This window comes from Bactrocera oleae, chromosome 2 (assembly GCF_042242935.1).
Source record: "Bactrocera oleae isolate idBacOlea1 chromosome 2, idBacOlea1, whole genome shotgun sequence".
Lineage (NCBI taxonomy): Eukaryota > Metazoa > Arthropoda > Insecta > Diptera > Tephritidae > Bactrocera > Bactrocera oleae.
In genome coordinates, this window is record NC_091536.1 from 6,123,946 (window position 1) to 6,145,151 (window position 21,206).

Consider the following 21,206-nt stretch of genomic DNA (forward strand, 5'->3'; position numbering starts at 1 on the left):
ATTGTTTCTTTAAAATATTTTGTGATTTTTTAAAACAAAAGAAATTTTGCAAAAAAGTTATGGCAAGTAAAATATTGAAATGAATTATTGCTCGTAGAGTTGCCATCCAAAAAACGAATTTTTTTTTAATTGTTACGTTTCTGTGAAAATGAAGAGTTTCAGTAAGAGAGAGTTTTAAAATTATTTTTTTAAATAAAGAAGTTGTCGTTAATTCCTATAGATACACATAAGTTTATATGTTTTTATTATATTATAAGGTATACGCCTAATTAAAAATCATGAAGCTAGAGCAAGTTTCGTACTGCGATCTCTAATCTGCCATATATTATACATATTGGGTCGTTCAATAAGTAATTTCGTGTTTTTTTAGTGCAAATTAAACACGATTTTTTTACTGTGTAAGACATTTTATGAAATTATATATTCTCCATTTGAATCCAATACCTTTTGCATTGTTTCGGGCAAGAGATTCCATCCAAAAGATTTTGCAGAGACAAGTAATAGTCCGAAGGTGCCAAGTCTGGAGAATATGGTGAATGTGCTAACACATCCCATTCAAGCTGCAAAAGCTTGTATGAGGTTTCGCATTATTCTGATGGCACACTACAACTTTTCTATTGATGAATTCTGGCCTCTTCTGTTTGAGTGCATCACTCAATTTGTTCAACTGATCACAATACATTTCAGAATTAATCGTGGTATTGTCGGGCAAAAGCTAAAAATAAACGGTACCTTTGAAATCGCATCAAACAGACAACACAACCTTTTTTTTGATGACTACGGGCTTTCGAAGTAATTTGAGCTGGTTCATCCTTATTAGACCATGATCTCGTGGGCTTTACATTCCTTGAAACAACCCATATTTCGTCAGCAGTAACAATGCTTTAAAAATGGATCACTCCTTTGATGTGTGATAAAAAAGTCAGTTAATGATCTTCAAAAAAAATCGTTGCCCTCACATAGCCAGTACTAAGCTATTTGAAAAAATAAGTCATATAACGAAGGTAAATAGTAGTTTTAGGACGGACATACAAAATAATAAAAATCCCGTAAAATAAAAACTTATTTTATTATACACTATTTGCAATGTGTTCTAAAGTAGTACTAGGAGATAGTCTTATAACTTGACTATTATTTTAGGCTATGTTGAACTTTTTCCAAATTAACGAATCGAGAAAGCAAATATTTATTTTTTCTTCTCATATACATTTTCTAAAGTATTGGAAGAATATTAAAAAATTATGAATTGAATTATATTATAAAACAGTTAAACAAAAACTTTTTGTTCTAAAATTTTATCACCATTTTAGAGGTTGACATATTTACTCCATAGCATAAAATCCTCGATTAATAAAAATATATCTAACAAAGTGACCATTTACTTTTTTCTTTGCTTTCAACGATGCATAGTTGCTTGTAGATATGATCTATGGTATTCTGAGCACACTTTTGTGGATTACCAACAATTTTTTTATAGCGCTCCTCTTTTCAAACATGATCAAGTGCCTCTCCATCATAACTTCTTCTAAATTTCTCTCAATCATACTTCGGCAATCAGTTCAAAGTAGCAGCAACTAACAACAATTACTTGTGAACTGTATATACATTTAAGTTTATATTGTATATACAATATATATGTATACACATATGTTTTTATTATGTATGCGTTTATGTATGTATGTATGCTGAAAAATTCCACTAAAAATACAAAACACGTTTGTAAGTGTGGAGAAATTACAACAAAAAATCCGAGTGGAAAAAGTTAGTAATAACAAGAATAATAATAGTAATAGCTATAGTAATGGCCAACAACTATTTTTAAAATGGTACACATACATAGTTGTTGTAGTTGCTGACTGCAAACAGAATACAAATATCCATAATGAAAAAAAGAGCTAAAATACACACATACATACATAAATATATACATTTAAACAAGTATGTGTATGTATGCATGTGTGTGTTCTCAGTGTGTGCAAGTGTGTGTGTTGCTTTTTATTTCATTTGAATGAGTGTATTTGAGTTTTATGTGTGCCACTGACCTAGTTCCGTTCATCGTTCGCTTGCCAACAACAAACCACAACAACAACAACAAGTAAACAGCACACAAAAGCTGCAAAATACCAGCAACAGCAGATGGCGACTACCGTACTACAACAACTACAACAACAACAACATTGGATGCAAACACTAGCAATAACTTGTCTAAGAATTCATGATGAAAGCGGTGCAGCGGGCGGCGGGGCACACCATTACCAGTGCTAGTAGAAGTGCTAAAAGGAAAAAGCAATAAAGAAAGTAAGCAAAAATACAAAAATAACAGAAACGACGAAACGTAAAAACGAAGAATTGCTGCTGAAGCGTTGGCTGGCAAAACTTCATTTACCATTTACCTGAATAATAGCGAAAACATAAGCAGCGCGCAAAAAGCTCAATCGTATGTACATATGTATGTTTGTGTGCAGAGGCTTATGTATTTATGTCGTGCGCAGAAAAAAGTATAGTATTTTACAAAATTGAAGGAAAAAGTGTTAAATAAGTCATAAGCTTTATTAGTAGTTTATATTATTTTCTTATAAACAAAAATACATATGTTGCAAATATATGTACATACATATGTACATACAGATTCAAAAATATATACGTAAATATATTAACTTGTGTCAATGGTGAATATTTTCTTTTATTTTATACTTGGATACCCATAATAAATTATTTTTAACACTCTTTTGCCAAAATATCAATGCGCATGCGCAAATATCTGCAAAGTCTCAGTACATTATTTTGTTCTATAATCAATAGTATTCGCAGCGCACACGGTGTAAGGAATTTTTAGGTAAATTTTTTATATCTCGGTTTTAAATAAATATATTCAAATCCGTCAAGTAGTTTGGAAGTCTTTTCAATGCAAAAAAACAAACAATCAAATCTTTCTCTTTATAATATTAGTATAGATAAGATCCGTTGCCACTTTGCCGATTTCAAGTCAGTTGTTGCAAGCACAAGTAAAGATTTTTATGAATAAATTTTAGTATAGCTGTGTTATGGTTTTTCCTTTTGATAGGTAATATCTCGAAAAATTTAACAAACCTGATGAGCACCTCTCTGTCAAACTATTAGAAACTATAGAAGAATGTTGGAGTGAAATGAGGTATGAGTAGAATGCTATATAATGTCATTACAAAATACAAAAATCCTTCTGAATGCCTCATGTATAAAGTAAGTAAACATTTCCCTGGCAGCCAACAAATATTGAAGAACTGTTATGAAACAAGTCACATACGCGAAGATTTTTTAAATACAGTTTTAAGTCACTCCTTCACTTAATAGTTTTTATAACCTTTACAAATTTAAGTGTGTATGTTAAGCTTCTTACAATGAAAGTGCAGTAAGCAACTTACTATACTTTGTGGTTAGTTTTGAACATGCTGTATACAGGGAAAGTGGCGATTAAATGTATATTTTTAGAATTTTTTTATTTTACTCTCGTTTTCTATAATACTAACTGATCGAGTGAAAATTTTTGACTTTGATAGAATAAGCTTATATTGATGGTGTGGTGAATCCAATCGTGGTCATAGATCACTCCAAGATGAATTTCATGAAGGTCGTTCAAAATCAGTTGTTGTTCCGGAAACTATTGATGTTGTGCGCAAACTGAAATTGCAAGATCGTCATGTGACCCATCGTGAGATTATGAGAACTATAAGCATTAGTGGAACTAGCATAATAATATTCAACATTTCATGATCATTCGACTGTAAAAACAATTTTTTCACGTTGGATATTTGTGAATTACTCAATGGTTCGTGTCGAGAGAAAAAAAATACCAAAGCGGTGCTTCGAAACACGTCTATGATATCGTGATAAATGATGAATCATGGCCATATCCAGTTTTTCTAAAAAAAAAAACAGGCAATCATTTGCTTGGTAGTGTTTCGTGCGCGAACAACTTTTGTTGAATTCGTCTCATCTGAAAACACAAAATGAACGTTGATACATGAAAAAAATATTCGACAAAATTTTGTTTGTTTCGTTGTTAGTCGATCATGATTGCAAACATTTAAGCACTTTGAAAAAAGTGAAGCAGAATATTTGACTAAAAAGTTTCAGATTTTAAGCAAACGACGGAGACTTCACCACCCAGAAGATACCTCAAATTTATCCGCCTAGATAACTGGCTCAGCGTTAAGACCTTTACACACACATCTTTGAAGTATTATTTATAAAATTATCCGAAAAATGGAATGAATGGGTATTCTAAAATAAAATTTTCTTTTAGTCCAGACAGAACATTACCTTAACCTACCCACACTGGTGAAGCTCTCAACATAGAATTGCAGTATGTTTTATTAGTTCCATATATAAATATGCTCTGCTATATGTGTTATATACAGCTATATTTTTAGGAAATTAATGCGCTCGGTTGAGAATAAATTTTTACAGTTACATCTTTAAATGCCGCTTAAAGACTCTTACCGACTTACCTTTCCCCACAATCGTGTTAATGAGGAAAGAAACACTTAAGTATTTAAGTCTTACAAGGGAAAGTGAACAATTATCGTAATTTAACGAACAGTTTTAATTAATTTAAAAAACACATACATACAAACAAACGGCTAAATAAAAGCACAACAAAGAAACTTGAGGCGAACAAGAATCAAATGGCAGCCATAAAGAAATTTAATATCAAAATACAAAGTTAAGACTTTACGAAATGGAAAAAAATAAAAGCAAATACGAAAGAGCGATGATAAAGAGCTGATGAAGACACTGAGATTGAAGTTAAATTGAAGTTGAAGCTCAAGTTGAGGTTCAAGTCGTAACTACCGTGAATGGGTCGCATGGGACAAGCCCCATGTCTTAATTGTCGGGTGATAAAATTGATTTATTCTGTTATTCCTTTTGTTGATACAGAAAAATTTAAATCACATTTACTTATAATTGGAGAAAAAATGCAACAAAGTATAATACTCTTACAATAAGTTGTGGTGAATGAATCATCGTAAACGCTTGGATGCGCTTTTAATGATATAATTAAAGCGGCCAAATGAAATTTTATTAAAAAAAATAACAGTTATAAAAAATTTAAAAGTAAATGCTAAAGAGGAAGAAGAAGCAGAAAACTGTGTTAAGAATGATTGAAATGTGTGATGGCGTCAAGCAAGAACTCAGATAAAGAAAAAAGAAAAGAGGTTACTGGATACGCATTTAATTTGAGGTTTGTAAAATTAATAAAAGCCATGAGAGAATATATAATTATCTCAGAGTGCAATAAACAAAAATTTGCTTTTCCATCATTGCTGTGGATTTAATTGTAGTTATGTAACGCAAAAAAGATATTTTAAAAGATATTTCAGCTCGGATTAAGCTAAAAGCATTATGAGAAACTCGCAAAGATATATATACTTCTATATTTGGTGAGAGAAGGACCAATATATGAAATTGCATTCGAAGAGTTAGGCGAACAGTTGGTCATCAAAATCGGGTACTAAAACTGTTATAAAAAAACCTATTAGACAAACTTTTATAAATTTCCATAAATTCATTTAAAACAATGAAAAATAGTTTACTACCTAAACTTTTTGAAGCTATCATCACTGACCATATAACCTTTTCGATTTCTCCGTTAATTTCCTCATCTCAGCATGGATTTCGTAAAGGGAACTCGACTATAACAAACTTACTTGAATTTGTAAACCATGTATCATTGGGTTTTAGGGAACATAATCATACGGATGTTATATACACAGACTTTAGCAAAGCTTTCGATAAAGTAAATATCTCGATTCTCATACATAAACTTGATCTGCTGGGCTTTCAGCCAAGATTCCTTCAATGGGTATCCTCCTTAACTTTATAATAGAACACAACGAGTGATATTTGAGAATAGACCTTCAGATACAATTAATGTTTCTTCTGGTGTTAGTAGTCATCTTGGCCCGATTCTGTTCTTGTTGTTTATTAACGATATCTCTTCAGTAATAGAATTCTCAAAGATTTTATTATACGCTGACGATGTAAAGCTTTTTAAATCATACACTTCAACTGAGGAAAGGTGTCTGTTGCAAACAGACTTAAACAATTTGGTTTCATGGTGTGATAGAAATGATTTGCCATTGAATCTCAATAAATGTAAGACGATGTGCTTTTCCCGTAGATCTGTGCACCCCTCTTCTTATGTAATAAAACACCATATTCTAGAGCAAGTTTTTAACTATGTTGATTTGGGAGTTAATATGGACATACACTAGTCGTTTAAAACTTATTAATCTACCTACACTTTCTAGTCGTAGGGAAATGCTTGGCATAACATTCTTAGTGAAACTTTTGAATGGAACTGTTTTGCAGTTCTTTTCTCCTGTCTGAAATTAAATTTAATATCCCGGTTCGCCTTTCGAGGCAGTTTAGACCTTTACTGCTAAAATCCTGTAAATCAAATTTTGAACTAAACGAGCCATTCCGCCGTATATGTCATGATTTTAATTCTCATTCCAGCACACTTGACTTATCTGACTCACTTTTCAAAATTAAAAAGACTTTATTGTTTTCTCTTAATTAATGAAAATGTAACAATTTATTATATTGTAACTTTAGATCTTAGCTGTTGAAATTTTTGTTTCTGTAGCTGAGCAGTTTTAGATCTCAACACTTAAAAAACTCTCTTGCCTTTTCTGACTCGGCTAATTGCACGTATGCGGATTGCGCCCCTCGCGTCGGTTGGGCGGGAAGAGGGTAATCGTTGGGTTATTAAATTAAATTAAATTAAATTAAATTAAATAGTTTTGGACGTTTTGGTGTGATATGTTCTCGTTTTGATTCGACTGAAAACTTGACTAGGGTTGGAGATGTATACAGCCAGGAATTTTTGAAACCTGTGTCAAAGTGGCTTAAGAATAGACCGAAGGCTTTCATTCCAATTCGAATCTAGCAAAAAATTTCCTGAGGCCGTCATTTTGTTAATTTTTGAAAAAACAAAAAAGTTTCGATCAAATCCAGGATAATCTATTTATAAAACTAATTTTTTTCATCGGATTATTTTTAGATGAACCTCCAAGGACTTATGATTGTCACCGCAAGGACCTTTTTTTTGGAACTGGGTAAACACAGACAGCTATAACTTTGGAAATTAAAATTTTTTTGTTTTTGCAATTTTTGTGACTTCAAATCAAAACATTGCATAGTAACGCCATATTACTACTTTTGTAAAATAACATGATTTAATAGTAAAAAAAATTGCTGAAAATTCTCATTTTTTCGTGTCTCTGACTACCCCTAACCACATAATGGTTTTGCTAAATACTACTAAAAGTGTGTTAAATCTATAAATAAAACAAAAACTCCACATCCTCCTACTTCCCATAGAACACAATTTTAAATTCCATCTGATTTCTTCACTTTCCAGTGTACAAATCTTTGAACGAATACCACCTTTGATATGTGCTCACCTATGGCCAAAAATTGTCTAAATCGGACTAAAACTATTCAAGCCACCAGATACCGAATATGTGGATCATAGTTTCTATTGCGAGTTTTTATCAAAAATATCAATTTCAGCAATTTGTGGATATATTATAGAAATTCGGAGAGAAACATTTTCTAATAATAGTTTGCCTATAGGTCAAAAAATGGGCTGAATCGTGTTCATATTTCCCATTTCCCATTTAGCCGCCATATAGATTAGAAAGATTTTCGAACTTCCGGCTGACTTTCTACCGAATTTGTCGACAATTATGTGAGTTATCTTCAAAAATTGAGAGATAGTACTTTTCCAATAACAGTGAATCTTTGTGCCTAAAATGGATAAAATCGGGTGAAAACTTGCCCCATATAACTAACAAACCTTATGCAGCTGAAGGTATTTTCCCGGCTTTGATCTTTCGAAATTGCAAGAGTATAAGATGTTCTGTTACTTCCGAACTTAGCTCTTCTTACTTGTTCTTATATATGTATATAATTGTACATGCATGTTTTAGATACATATGCCACTGAACGATTTTTATGTGGTATGGAGGTAACAGAAAAATCTTAAATTCCAAATTTAACAAAATATGCTTTCATTATTTAATCAAACTGGTATTTTACCAGATGTAAAAACATAATTCTTTAAAATAAAAATATTAATTATAAATACTGTAAAATATTAAAACTTCTAAAATACTCAAAATTTACCGTTACATCTATGTATACCTGTGCATTGGGAAGTGTTGCAATCTCGCCTCCATTATGGCGGCCTTCGCAGCCCAGAACTTCGAAAACATGGCTCATTGTAACTGCGCATTATGCGATTTTACACTTGGCTAATTATTTTGGCTACGCAACCGCTAATAATCCAAGTCAACGCGTCAAGCAGCTAAACTAACAAAAACAATTCTATGCGCACTCGGTCAATGAATTTAATTGAGCTTGGTAAAAATTAATAAAAACATTAATTCTTTATTAGACGCAGCGGCAATATAGTAACTTCTTTGTAATTTGTTGCATAATTAAAAAAAACAGTTATATATAAACACATATATGTATATAATTAATGAAGAACAAAGGCAAGCAAAAAACCAGTTTAAGGCCATGTTTAGAGAGTGAAAAATGAATTAATGCAAAAATTTGACAGAAAAAACACAAATAATAAAAATAAAAAACTTGTGCTCAATCTGGCAGTTAAATACAAAAAAAATGCAATACGTTTTTATTTAATCGCCACACAAACTATTTTCTTAATTCTAAGCGCCTTTAGTACGTGGTAATTATAGCAGCAAATAATCAGAGCTGAGCGAGAGATTATGCAATAATTGTGTTGCCAAAAAACGCGTTAAAAAATTTCGAAATTTGTGTATTATAGAGTAAACTTGACTAGAACATAAAAATTCATGCCGATTGACCCTTGAAATTATGATTAGTACATGATTATGAAAACAACTCTGCCATATTTACATTTCCTAACTATGTTTAAGATGTCAAGTATTACAAAATTATTTCACAATTAAACACGTTGCGTTTGTTCAATTTATTAAATATTGAAGGTTCTCATTTTCGAAAAACTTTTTTGATCCGTCTCTTAATTGATTGTAGCGCCTCTGGCTTTTTTACAAAACAGTACCTACAATATAAATGTTTCTCCTTCTAAATCCTCATTATAGTAGGAACTTTACATTTCTTCTACCATAAACTTTGAGCAAAGGCGATTATTTCTCAGACGAGAGCTGAAATACAAGAACTTTTTTTCGTATTCAAGACTTTGCATATTTTTATTTCTAGTATAGTGTTTTCTAATATATTTGCTGGGATCTTTTTGAAGAAAATAGTAACCAAATATCCCTTAACCTATCTAAACTGCTAAAAACAAACACTTGTGAAGTTCAATAGATCATTTTCGATTTACCAAAAAGCCAAAGAAACTACTACTCCTGCCCATTCTGCACTTAGTGAGACTGAAGTACCTGACCTAGAAAGGCCATCCGACTTGCAGGTTTCTGCAATTCTGCGGTTCCCACAGCAGTTTAATTATGAAATAACTGATTGCCAGAGAAAAGGAGTCAACGCTTCACTAGGCTTTCGAGACAAAGGTTTGTATCGCCGTCCTACTATCATAGTGGATAGTCACCATTCTCAAAAAGGCTGTGCTCCAAAGCAGTAGATCTACTGATACCTTAATGGCAGAAACTTCCGCTTGAAAGTCGCTGCAATTATCAGGAAGCCTGCACTTAAATTGATAGATATTTCCCGACTCCTCCACCAATCCTCTCCGCAAAATTTATTCTATCTATAATAAAGATCATGGCTAATTTCTTCCAGCGACTTCTTCCTTCCCTTGAAGGTATTTGAGCAGAAAAATACCAGAGCTAGGCTCACGGACTCAGGGATTGATTCCACAAACAGACAGAAAGATAGGAAAATGCTACAGCTGCAGATGGGCTAAATATCCACTCGACTCAGTTAGGAACAAATTTGGAAAAGTAGAGAGTCAAAAAGTACAGCTTCCTTAATAACACTAACTCTCCCACAAGTTTCTATATCTCTGAACACAACTAATCACCGTAAGTGCTCTGTTTACCAAACACTTAGCAGATTTTATGCTCGCAAATTATTTTGAAATACTAAAAACAAAAACTACAAACTAATAGGAGCAGCAAAAGCATCCACAGAACTGGAGAGAATATATAATGGAAGAGGCGTTGAAGGCAGGAATTGAGAGCCTGACAAAAAATAATTTAAATAAGGGAAAGTGACGTAAACAAACAAACATATATGATTAAATATGGATGGAAGTGATTCGTGAGGTTAACGAAATTGAGGGAAACCAGGATAACAAGAGCATGAAAGTATGATTTTAAATAACCAAGCCAAGGCACACTTAGACAAAACTGGATATAAACGACTAAACACGTTAACTTAGTTTGCACCGAAGCTCTAACAACCCCCACAGGTGCATTTATTAAATCAAAAAGGAGTATGAAAAGATTTTTATCTTGATTTTGATCAGTCAGTTTGTATATATAGCTATATACCACAGCGATTCGATCTGATAAATTTAATGGGAAAATGTAGCATTGTCTTGGGCAATAATCCATGCAAAATTTTGTGAAGATATATTGTCAAATAAAAAAGTTTTCCATACAAAGATTTTTGACCGATCACTTTGTATGGCAGCTATATCTTATAGTGGTTCGATATGTGCGGTTCCGAGGGGTCAATTAACCTTATGTTTACATTTCATGGTGTCAATGATCTTTTCGAAATCCTTAAATGAAGTCAACATTCTTACATTTTATGAGGTCAATGGCGCTTGTGTTTACAATTATGAGATTCATGAGCCCTTTGTTTAGATTTTACGGGATTATTAATTCTTTTGTTTAAATTTAGCCAAGTCAACGACCGTTGTTTACATTTAGCGAAGACAATAAACTCTCCTTACATTTAGTTACATTTACATTTAGTCAACCTTAGATTACATTTAGGTCAGTAACGTTTTGGTTTACATTTTATGGAGTCAATGGCTCCTTTGTAAATTGTACTATACTACTACTACTATAGCATAAATTTGCTCAACAAACTGACCGATCATAAACAAGTCCCTATATAGAAAACTTTTCTTATTTGACAAGATATTTTCACACCATTTCGCATGGATCAGGGCAGCGCAACAATCTTCGAACAAATTGTTCAGATGGGATCACGTCAAATGGAAAAGTTTTCCTTACAAGCACTTAATTCCGATCGCTTAGTTTGTATGACAGCTATATGCGATAGTATATATACCATAGTCCGATTTGAACAATATCTTCGGAAAATAATACATGCTAAATTTCGTGAAGATATCTTCTCAAATGAAAATGATTTCAATACAAGCCCTTGATTCCAATCGTTCAGTTTGTATGGCATGAAAAGGAAAATTTCAGATCGCTATCAGATCTATCTCAAAAACTGAGGTACTAGTTTGCGTATATACAGACAGACGGACACATGGACATGGTTATATGGACGCAGCTCATCAATAAGCTTAATATACCTTGTTCAGGGTATAAAAAAATTGTCTAAACCTTATTCCAAACACTCCTGATTTCTAACTGCTTTAGTATGCACCTACACATGTATATATCCGCCTGATAGCATCCGTATTTTCAAATTACACCTACAGCAAATTGTTGCTCCACAAATCCATAGTTGCATTGTCATAGCAATAATCGTGAATGCAGCAGAAACAATGAACAGTGGCAATTTTGTGTCAAAGCAACACGACGTCAATCACAATGGTGCATGCGCATGCGCAACACCAGCGACAACCAAAGCGCTTGCATATTGCACGGTTGAATAGTGGTCTTAACACGAGCTGGAGCTACAATTTTTTCTCTCGCTAATTTTATTCGAATCGGGCAGTTGGTTAGTCAACCATTCGGCTACATAGACAAAGATTGGGTGAGAGGACCACTGACAGCGTCGACACTCGGGCCATCAGTAAATTAGCAAAACCAACAACAATATGGACTGCTGACTGTTTGCTTCCACTATCGGCTGCTAGCGTCAATGGTGGCCTCGGACGCTGCCCACCAACTGTTGTGTGGCTACTGTTGTCATTGTTGATGTTGCTGTTGCTGCGCAGCTTAAAACACAATGACCTTGGGTGAAAGTAGCAACGCTCTCCATTTTGCCACTACCATTTTTTGTTTTTGCTATTTTTGTTGTTTTCCTCACATTGTATCTTTTTGCGATTTTGCTGTCATTGGCTGTGTAAGCTTCTTTTCGTAGTCACTTTTCGCGTGGTTTATTTATTTTTTCTTGGTTTGGAATTTTGCACGACCCCTGTCGCCCCGCTTGCTTCGGCCACCACATAATAATGCCGCCATGGTCAATATGTCTATTTGTATGCATAGTTTGTTTGCTTTTGTTGTGATTGCTGTTGTTGTACCAACTGCTGGTGTTGTTTGTGCTGTTATTGTATTTTTATGATTGTTGTATTTATATTAGCTACCGTTGTCATTTGGCGCTCATAATGACTTTTCTGCTTTTATTGCAAACGGAATTTTTTCTCGTGTATTTTTTTAATAAAAAAAAAAAAACATAAATAATAATATTTGTATGTGTAAACTGTTTGTTACATATTTAACTATTTTAATTTGCGTTCGTGTTATTACATACTTTCCTAATATTATTTGCTTCTAAATGCGAGTAATTTGTTTACAGTTCATGTTTATCATTTTGATTTGCTTTCGCAATGGCCGCAACTACCGTTACTTTCTATTAGGGAGGCGTAATCGCTGACATTCTCGCTATTTGTCACTGCTGCCACACGCGTTTGTATAGTAGTGTTATTTTGTGGCATGCCACAATTGGCAGTAAATGTGTTGCAGTTAAGAGAGTGACAGTGTTTTTTAGCGGTGGAAATCGAAAATTAAGTAGAGGATTTTTGGAAAAATTGCAATAAATTTTAATAGTATATATAGTTAAACAAGCTAAAATGTGAATTATTCAAATTAGTTCTCATTAATTTTAATTCGGCCTGTAGAAAATATAAGCAATATTTTCCCAAAAAATTATATTCTTACCTTCAAAATTAGATCTTTGATAAAGTCAACGAATAATCTACTTTATCTACTACGTCAGCCATTAGTTTTATCAGAGAATATCGTTTCATAGCCTCCACAACTTTATTGTGCATTATCCGGAGCCCAACAACAGAGAAACATCATATTGAGTTAAATCAAGTGGCTGAGTTTCTTAGGCGACGACTTTTCTTTGCTTTTGATTGGCATTTGGCCATAATAGCGAACTCTACTTGACGTCATTTTTAAAATGGGTCTTCAACAACCAAATAAAATATTTTGTATAGTTCCAAAAGAGGTGTTGAGAATACCTGCTACATATTTAATGTCAACACGACAATCCAGATCTTACAACACTCACTAAATTGTCTATACCAAAAATGACATACATGACCGTTTCATGCCGTTGTTCTTTTGAAGTGAGTTTGATAGAAAAATGCATTATCTCGTGACGTCATAAACAAAATACTTACATTTACTAAAAGTTTGATAGCTCGTTTCGTTGATGACATATCGTGACAATTTTGTATGTACTATTCTTGCCTTACATCACTTCAATAATTATGTTTTCTATAAAAAACACACCGAGAATCTCAATGCAACATTTTCAATTCGAAGTACAAAATTTCTACGAATCAAGTTTTCCTATAATAAAACTCATTAGTTATAATTCTGCTGCTGGCAGTCACATTTCACTCGGGAGGACAATACCTACACTGGTTAAGAACTGAATTTATATGGGTCAACCTAAGTAAAATCTGGTGAAGATAATATTTCAAAACTTAGCTGATTTTTTTTTTGAACCCGGCGCTTTGGCTGGAGTAAATATTAGCCGGCTCAATAAATTTGTGACTGACTTTATACGACGGTCGTTTTGATCCGTACTTAGGAATTGTGGACATCACATTTGTAAACCGACAACCCAAGGTTATTGGAGTTTTACATCTTCTCCGAATAGTGATGCATTAATGAGAAGCTTCTGATTTTAAGATTTGTTTTATTTTTCTGTTATTATAAATTTTATATGGCGCAGAATTTAAACTTATGACTTTCCGTGTTAAAGAAAGAAGTTCGATCGATGTCCTTATACAATTATATATAGAGCAAGTAAGGAAGGGCTAAGTTCGGGTGTAACCGAACATTTTATACTCTCGCGTGGCAAAGTGATATACGGGATTTTCGTATACAGGCAAGAAGATACACTATTTTTCATTAAGATTATGTAAGGCCGATAGATGCGGTTTATATATTATATATTTATATCAGGTATATAGGGGCTAAGGGAAGTATTGATCCAATCTTACCTATTTTTGACACAGAGCATGCTACTATTTGGAAGGTAAGAATGTTGTTCAAAATTCAATAAGATCTTAACAGTTCCCCAAATCCCATGTGGTAAGCAAATCGATACTAACGAACGTCAATACTATACGTTAATAAAATCACTTTTGCTTACTTTCATTTTATATTGATCAATGTAAGGAAACAATGAGTGACATTATAAGCCGTGCTAAAAACTATCAAATACAGTATGTTCAGCTGTAATTAGACAAAGCTATACAAATTAACATAACGCTAAATAGAGAGCAGACAAAGCTATCAGAAAGTTATCAAACAAAGCAACAAAGTAACCGAATCGTGCCTCTAATTATTGGCGATCTTGCCTGGGCATTAATGAACAATAACGTCCACAGCAGAAACAGCATTGCAGCCAATGATAAAGCTATCATATATGTAAAACACTACATCATATTCTGATCTCATCCTTGTAGACTGTCAGGAGCCAAATCCAAGCCAGGCAACTAAGAAGGACGAAATATATATCATAAGAGTGTCTCGATAGTATCGCTTGACTTCGTACTCATCAAACAATCGACCATACCAAAAGGATAATTCAAAGCGAAGGAAGTTATCATTTTCAGATGATACCAGTTGATTTTCACCATGAGAATTAACAGATATCTTAGAGTCTTTGTAGTCTGAATTCAAAAAATGCATGTTTTCATCATGGCATTATTTTTTCTTTCAAAAAATATCGTATATTACGCGGGCGGTAATTATTTAGTCTACAAAGGATAACAACAATTTGAATTTTACCTGTGGTTCACTAAGTGAATCCCAGAAACTGGTGGTTTCTGACCAAAAGGACAGTCTCTACTTTCTTCGGAGCAAACTTGGAGGATAACGTCTGCAGATTCGACTGGTCTCTGGTGAATACTAGAGTGTCCATGTTTTGTCGATAGTCACGAAAAGGCGCAGAAATTCCTTCGGAGATGTGGGCTCGCTGTTGAGCTGGTCGCTAAATATTTCATGCATGATGTGACCCACTCTGTATTTTGAGATGTCTGCCATCTCAGCTATTTTGGCACCTTCAATCTACCCATACTCGATGGTAGAGTTTTGTCGCTTTATCTTCCGTGGTAGCAATTCTTGAGAAAGTGTGAGTGGTTCATCAAAAACCGATGTGTTATCACGTTGAAACTTATTTTACCCATTTTTGACACATCCATCCAAGGTGAAGGATATTTCGCTTTTTCTTCAAAAATCAATAATATAATTATTGACCCATATTGATCAAAAAACGATTGACAAATGGACATTGGCAAAACTTCAGGTCGATATCTCAAACATTGAGAGACCAGCTCGCGTATAAACAGACGGACGCAAAGTCCGGGTATGAAAATGTATGAAATTAATTCAAAATTTCTCATGTTCACAGCAATTTACAAGAAGTAGCGGTATTGATTATCAGAAAGCGAAAATTATGACAAGCGAAATTACAGAGCAATTTGATTACTACAATTTTCGAAATTTACATTATATATAATTCATGCGATAAAATAGCGATTTGTTGATACCGATATCCGAAAATTCAAGTAATCAATGCAAAGGGCAGCGACAGCGACTGATGAAATAAATAATAAACTCTTGGCAATACTTTTTACTCTGTCATATATAATTATTTTGTTGAAAATTTCAGCGGAAAATATGCAAACACACACACAAGCACATACAAAATATGTGTGAGCATTACAGCAAACTGCAATTGGCAAACAAAAGACTTAAGCGACAAACTTGCTGAGCGCCACTGAACAATTCCTGCTCACAGGATTGCAGCGCGCTCATATATACGCCTTTTTTTTGGAGGTAGGGGGGAAGAGTCACAGCAAACGGCAGGCAATCAATTGTAATCACTTTGTAAAACCAGCCAGTTAGCCAGACAGCCAAGCAACTAACAAGTCGCCGCATCGCCAGCGTAGTCATCATTCACTCATTCAGTCAATTGGCAGTTTAACCTAAATTGCGTGCTGGCTCCGCGTCTTCGCCGCTGACTCGGCCGTTCGTAAAGTATGTGCGCGCGCATTCAATCACGATGTAATGATGTCAAGCAAAAAGAGAGTGAGTGTGCGGCAGGCAGGCAGGCGCTCCCAGTGTGTGCAGCGCAACGGCAAACGGTGCACTTGAACGTGATGGCGTTACAACAAAAGCAATAACAATAAAAATGCTGTGTCCGTAACAGTCACGGCAATCGAGTTATAAAATAACCAGAACACACCATCAGCAAGTGCCGCACAACCACATAGCAGGGCAGCGTATAGCTTGGCATAGCGTTGGTTAGCTGGTGAGGGAATGTGGGGTGAGCGACGGCGGCGCTTGTAAGTCAGGTGTGGCGGTGCGGCAGTGCGGCCGGTTGCGCGTGCACATTTTTAAAAGTGAAATTCAAAGTAGAACAACAATGCTGACTGCCTAACCGCTGCCTGCTGCCTGACTGCCTGCCTGCTTGGCCATTGTGTCGGCTGGCGTTGTTTGCTGTTGTGAATGTTGCTGTGATTTTTTTCTTTCGATCTCTATATATGGCGGCTTGTTGCTGTGTGCGCTATCTACTTTTTGCTGCTCTTACTTTGCTTGTTGTTGTGTTTATTTGTTTTTGTTGTTATTGCTGTTTGTTTTGCCTGCTTGCCTCATTGTTGTTCGTCGCTGCCAACGTGTTGCTGTTGCTGGTCATACGGAATGAAATGAGGTCGCACGTCGTATGTTCAAATATATACACAAAAAAAAAACAACAACACACAACGGCAAAAATAACAAACAACAACAGCAATAATCAACAAGCAGCAGGCGTAAAGGCAGCAAAGCGAAGTAAGTAAGTAGTGAAAGAAAGAAAGAAAGAAAGACGTCGTAAAAGTGTTAAAGCTTACAATTATTTTGAAGAAGAATTTGAGTAAAAAATATAGTAATTTGTCTCTTCAGACAATTGCAAGTTTCAAGGGGCGGTAGTGGAACTGAAATTGATTATGTTTGGATGTAAGGAATTTTTCAAAAATTCATATGTAAGTCATCAAAGGTTTGTATTATGTATTATGTATGTAACAATAGGAAGTAAAATCGAAGACGGCAACTCTAGGAATTTAGAAATAATGTTTTGAAACACGAGATCCTAAATATTTTAATAAAAAAAACTTCTGAAAGTAAAGAAAAACTTTTTCGAATGGAACCACAAGTTATATGTAGAATGTGTTACTAAAGGTCTGCAAAGTAGGCCTATAACCCACATAAGTGAGTGACTTTTCAATTATTGGAAACGAAGATAAGTTACACGGAATCTATTCCAAAGAATACAATGGTTGGGACCATTACCTAAATCAATCAATATGGCTCGGGCGATGGCCGAGGTGTGGGTTGGTGCATTGTAAGTGGAGCGCCAAATTGAGCTATGTTTTCTACATTTCAGCGTTGATTTAGTTTGGTAAATTGCCTTAATAGAGTTCTTCTCCAGCTGGGCGATATACATCGCACCTTGTGAATCCCAGAAACCGGTGACCAATACACTTCCTGCCGATTGGTTTATCTTAACCTTCTTCGGAGCAGGTTCGCTGTTCCTTGGTTCCTAGATATGAGGCTGAATTAAGATTTAAAGCGCTGTAGTACTGAAAATTTTGCCCATGCTCAAGAATTAGAATACTGTACTAAATTTACTATTTAAATCACATAATAATAACTTTTTCAGGAATTGAAAAATTTTATTTCTGAAATGTATGATTAGTGTTACTATGAATGAATTTACTACTATGATCTTTCTTTAATTGTTACACTCAAAGTCGTCTATTAAAGTAAGACTCACTTCACTTTCTCTACTAGCTTCTAAAAAGTTTTTGCCTATTTTCTAAACTACAAACAACCATAACCATTAACATAGTGTTATTCAAAGTGTTGCCCATCTGAAGCTGTAACATTTTTCCATCTCTCTGACAATTGTTGGATTTCATCCCAAAAGAATTGCGTCGGCTTAGCGGCTAAGAATGAATCAAGCCAAGTGTTGATAGCCTGTTCTGATGTGAACCGTATTCCCTTGAGGGCGTTCTGCAGCACCCAGAACAAATGTTAGTCATAAAAGGAAAGATCCGGGCTATATGGCGGGTGAGGCAAAACTTCCCAAATGGTTTTTACCGATTGTGCAACAATTCTGGGCGTTTTTTGGCAATCGCACGATCGCCTCAATTTGATGAGCTGTTGTGGTAACATTCCCCATAAATGGTTTCACTCAGTTTTAGAAGTTAATAGTCTCACCAAATACCGATAATTACCTTTTCGTCATGTATATTTGTCTTTGCCGTAGATTTGGCTGGTTGTGTAGTTTTCACATATGATTTTTTGACTTTAGGGTTGCCATAATGGATCGATTTGTCATCGCCAGACACAATCCGATGCAAAAGGGACTTCTTGAGTGACTCCCAAAAAATCTGCAAGCTCTTTTTGTGTTTGGCAACAATCTTCATTGAGTAATGCTTCAAGCTCTGCATCTTCAAACTTTTTTGGGCGCCCAGGGCGTTCTCGTTCGTCTTCTGAGCCACATTCAACACTTTTGACATTCGTGCAAATCACTTTCGGCACGTTCGTTTAGCTATAGCATCTTTATGAGATTTTCTAATGAGTTTATGTAATAAATATTGGAATGCGAGGGATATTGCGACTGTAGCACCATCTATACATCTAATAAATTTTTATTTCATATGCATTAACTGAGAGGTAAATGCGAACTAAATCGGACTCAAAGTATGATTTTCAGAAATATTTCAAAGTTAGCGCCAGATATGTATCCTTTTGTTCCATGCAAATTTCCTAGCAGTAAAAAAATCACAGATAATTATAAACATTTCTCAAGACGTATATTTTCTAAAATTTTCTTGCTTAAACTTTATAGTTGCTCATATAACATGTAAACATTAAAAATTTTATATATTAAATATATATATTCTTATTTTCCATATATGTACATATATACGTGTATTCTTTCTTTGCTTCTTCCTCATTATTCTGCCATTAAAGTTTTTTTGTTTTATTCATTTTTATTACATTTCTTCTACCACTTCTCATTTTGTGGTCTGCACGTCAGCAAAATTTTCGCTTTCTTCCACCCTTTTTCCTCGCCTTCTCACACTTCTCATACCTTGCTTCTAGCAGCAGCGTGTTGTTGCTGGATTTTCGTCACAATTGCACTTTCTTTTGCGCGCGCTTGGCCTTTGTTGCGTTGAGACGACGACATTGTCGGTCGGCAACAACGAAAACAATAACAACACAACAGTGAACCACAATCAGTGGCAGGCCAAAGTCAAAGCCAAAGTCAAAATTAGTGGAAATACACGTACGACCAACCGAACACCGACCATGTTTCGCGCAGCAATAGTGGCGCATGCGCTGTACATACGAAATAAGCTTAGCGCTACTGTTGCCTTTTGGCTGCTAGTTATTCTTAATACCACAAATAGTACACGTATTTACTTGCAACAGCATTTATAATTTGTTCTATTTTATTGCACGCGCTTCATTGCCTCCCCCAGCGGCACTGACCACGTTCCTCACCACAACTCCATTTTTTCTCTCTCTCTAGCATACTCTGTCATTTGGCATGCAAATGGTAATTTTTGCTTTTTTACTTCCCCCTTTTTTCTCTTTACCCCTCTCATCTGACCCGTCACATGGCTGCTATTGCTTGTACTCGTAAATATTTATACTTACACTTCAAATGCTACTGTTTACTGCAGTCACTTGTTGCATGTTGTTGTTGCTGTTGTAGTAATATTAAAATTCATAAACACGCCGACACTTTTAATTTGGGTCTCCAACGTGATGGTCATGAATCAGCAAACGCCAGCAACGCTCAGTAGACGATACTTTGCATTTTTCGCCACAAATCGTTTTTGGGTTTACTATGTCCTAGGTAGGTATGTATATATGTATATAAAAGCCACGTCAACATTTTCTATATCATTATTCTATGGCGGAATTCCATCCAGCCCAATGTCGTTCATTGGTTGGTGGCTGCATAAAGCCTTCTTTACTTGACTGTCAGTCATACATTTGAAGACTCTTCAAGTTCAAGTTTTTGCAATTTTATTATGCTGTCATTCTATCTTTGATTTGCGTATTTACAACTATACACTTTTACGTAAAGATCTTTATTAACGCCTTCAAAATAGGCGAATTTAGTTTTATCGGTTTCGGTTCATTTTTGAAGCGGCATTCACTGGTTTCTTGGACTGTTTCGAAGTAATATTCATAAACCCAGGACTCGTCAGCAGTAAAGATGCATTTGCTTAATGCAAGGTTTTTACCCACGTTATCAAAGTTCTCTTTTGCGACTTCTACTCGACATGGTTTTTGCAAAATATTCAGGTATTTTCATATGAGTCTAGTATTGACACGCTACATACCCAAAACATTAACCAAAATAGTTAAAACGATTCATTAGGAATTTTGAGATCCTCTGCTAGCTCTCTAAAGCCAACACGACGCACTCTTTTTTTCAACTTTTTCGTTGTTATAGTTATTAACAGAAGGGGATGAATAACGCGCATGTGTTAAGTTTTTGGTGAGATCACGACCTTGTTTGTGGTGAAGTAGACTCCCCGAAACAACTATTTCCACACAAAATTTCAGGTAAACACATTATTCCATTGTTTCTAGAATGAAGACTTCATTTAGGGTATTTAAAAATCAGTCCATCTACCACATAACAAATGACTGGCAGCTAGGCCTCATACGTATTTTATTTACTCACTTCATAACCCCAATTTTTATACTCTCGCAACATGTTGTTACAGAGTATAATAGTTTTTTCTACCTAACGTTTGTTTGTATCACCTAAAAGCGCGATAAATCAAGCACTAA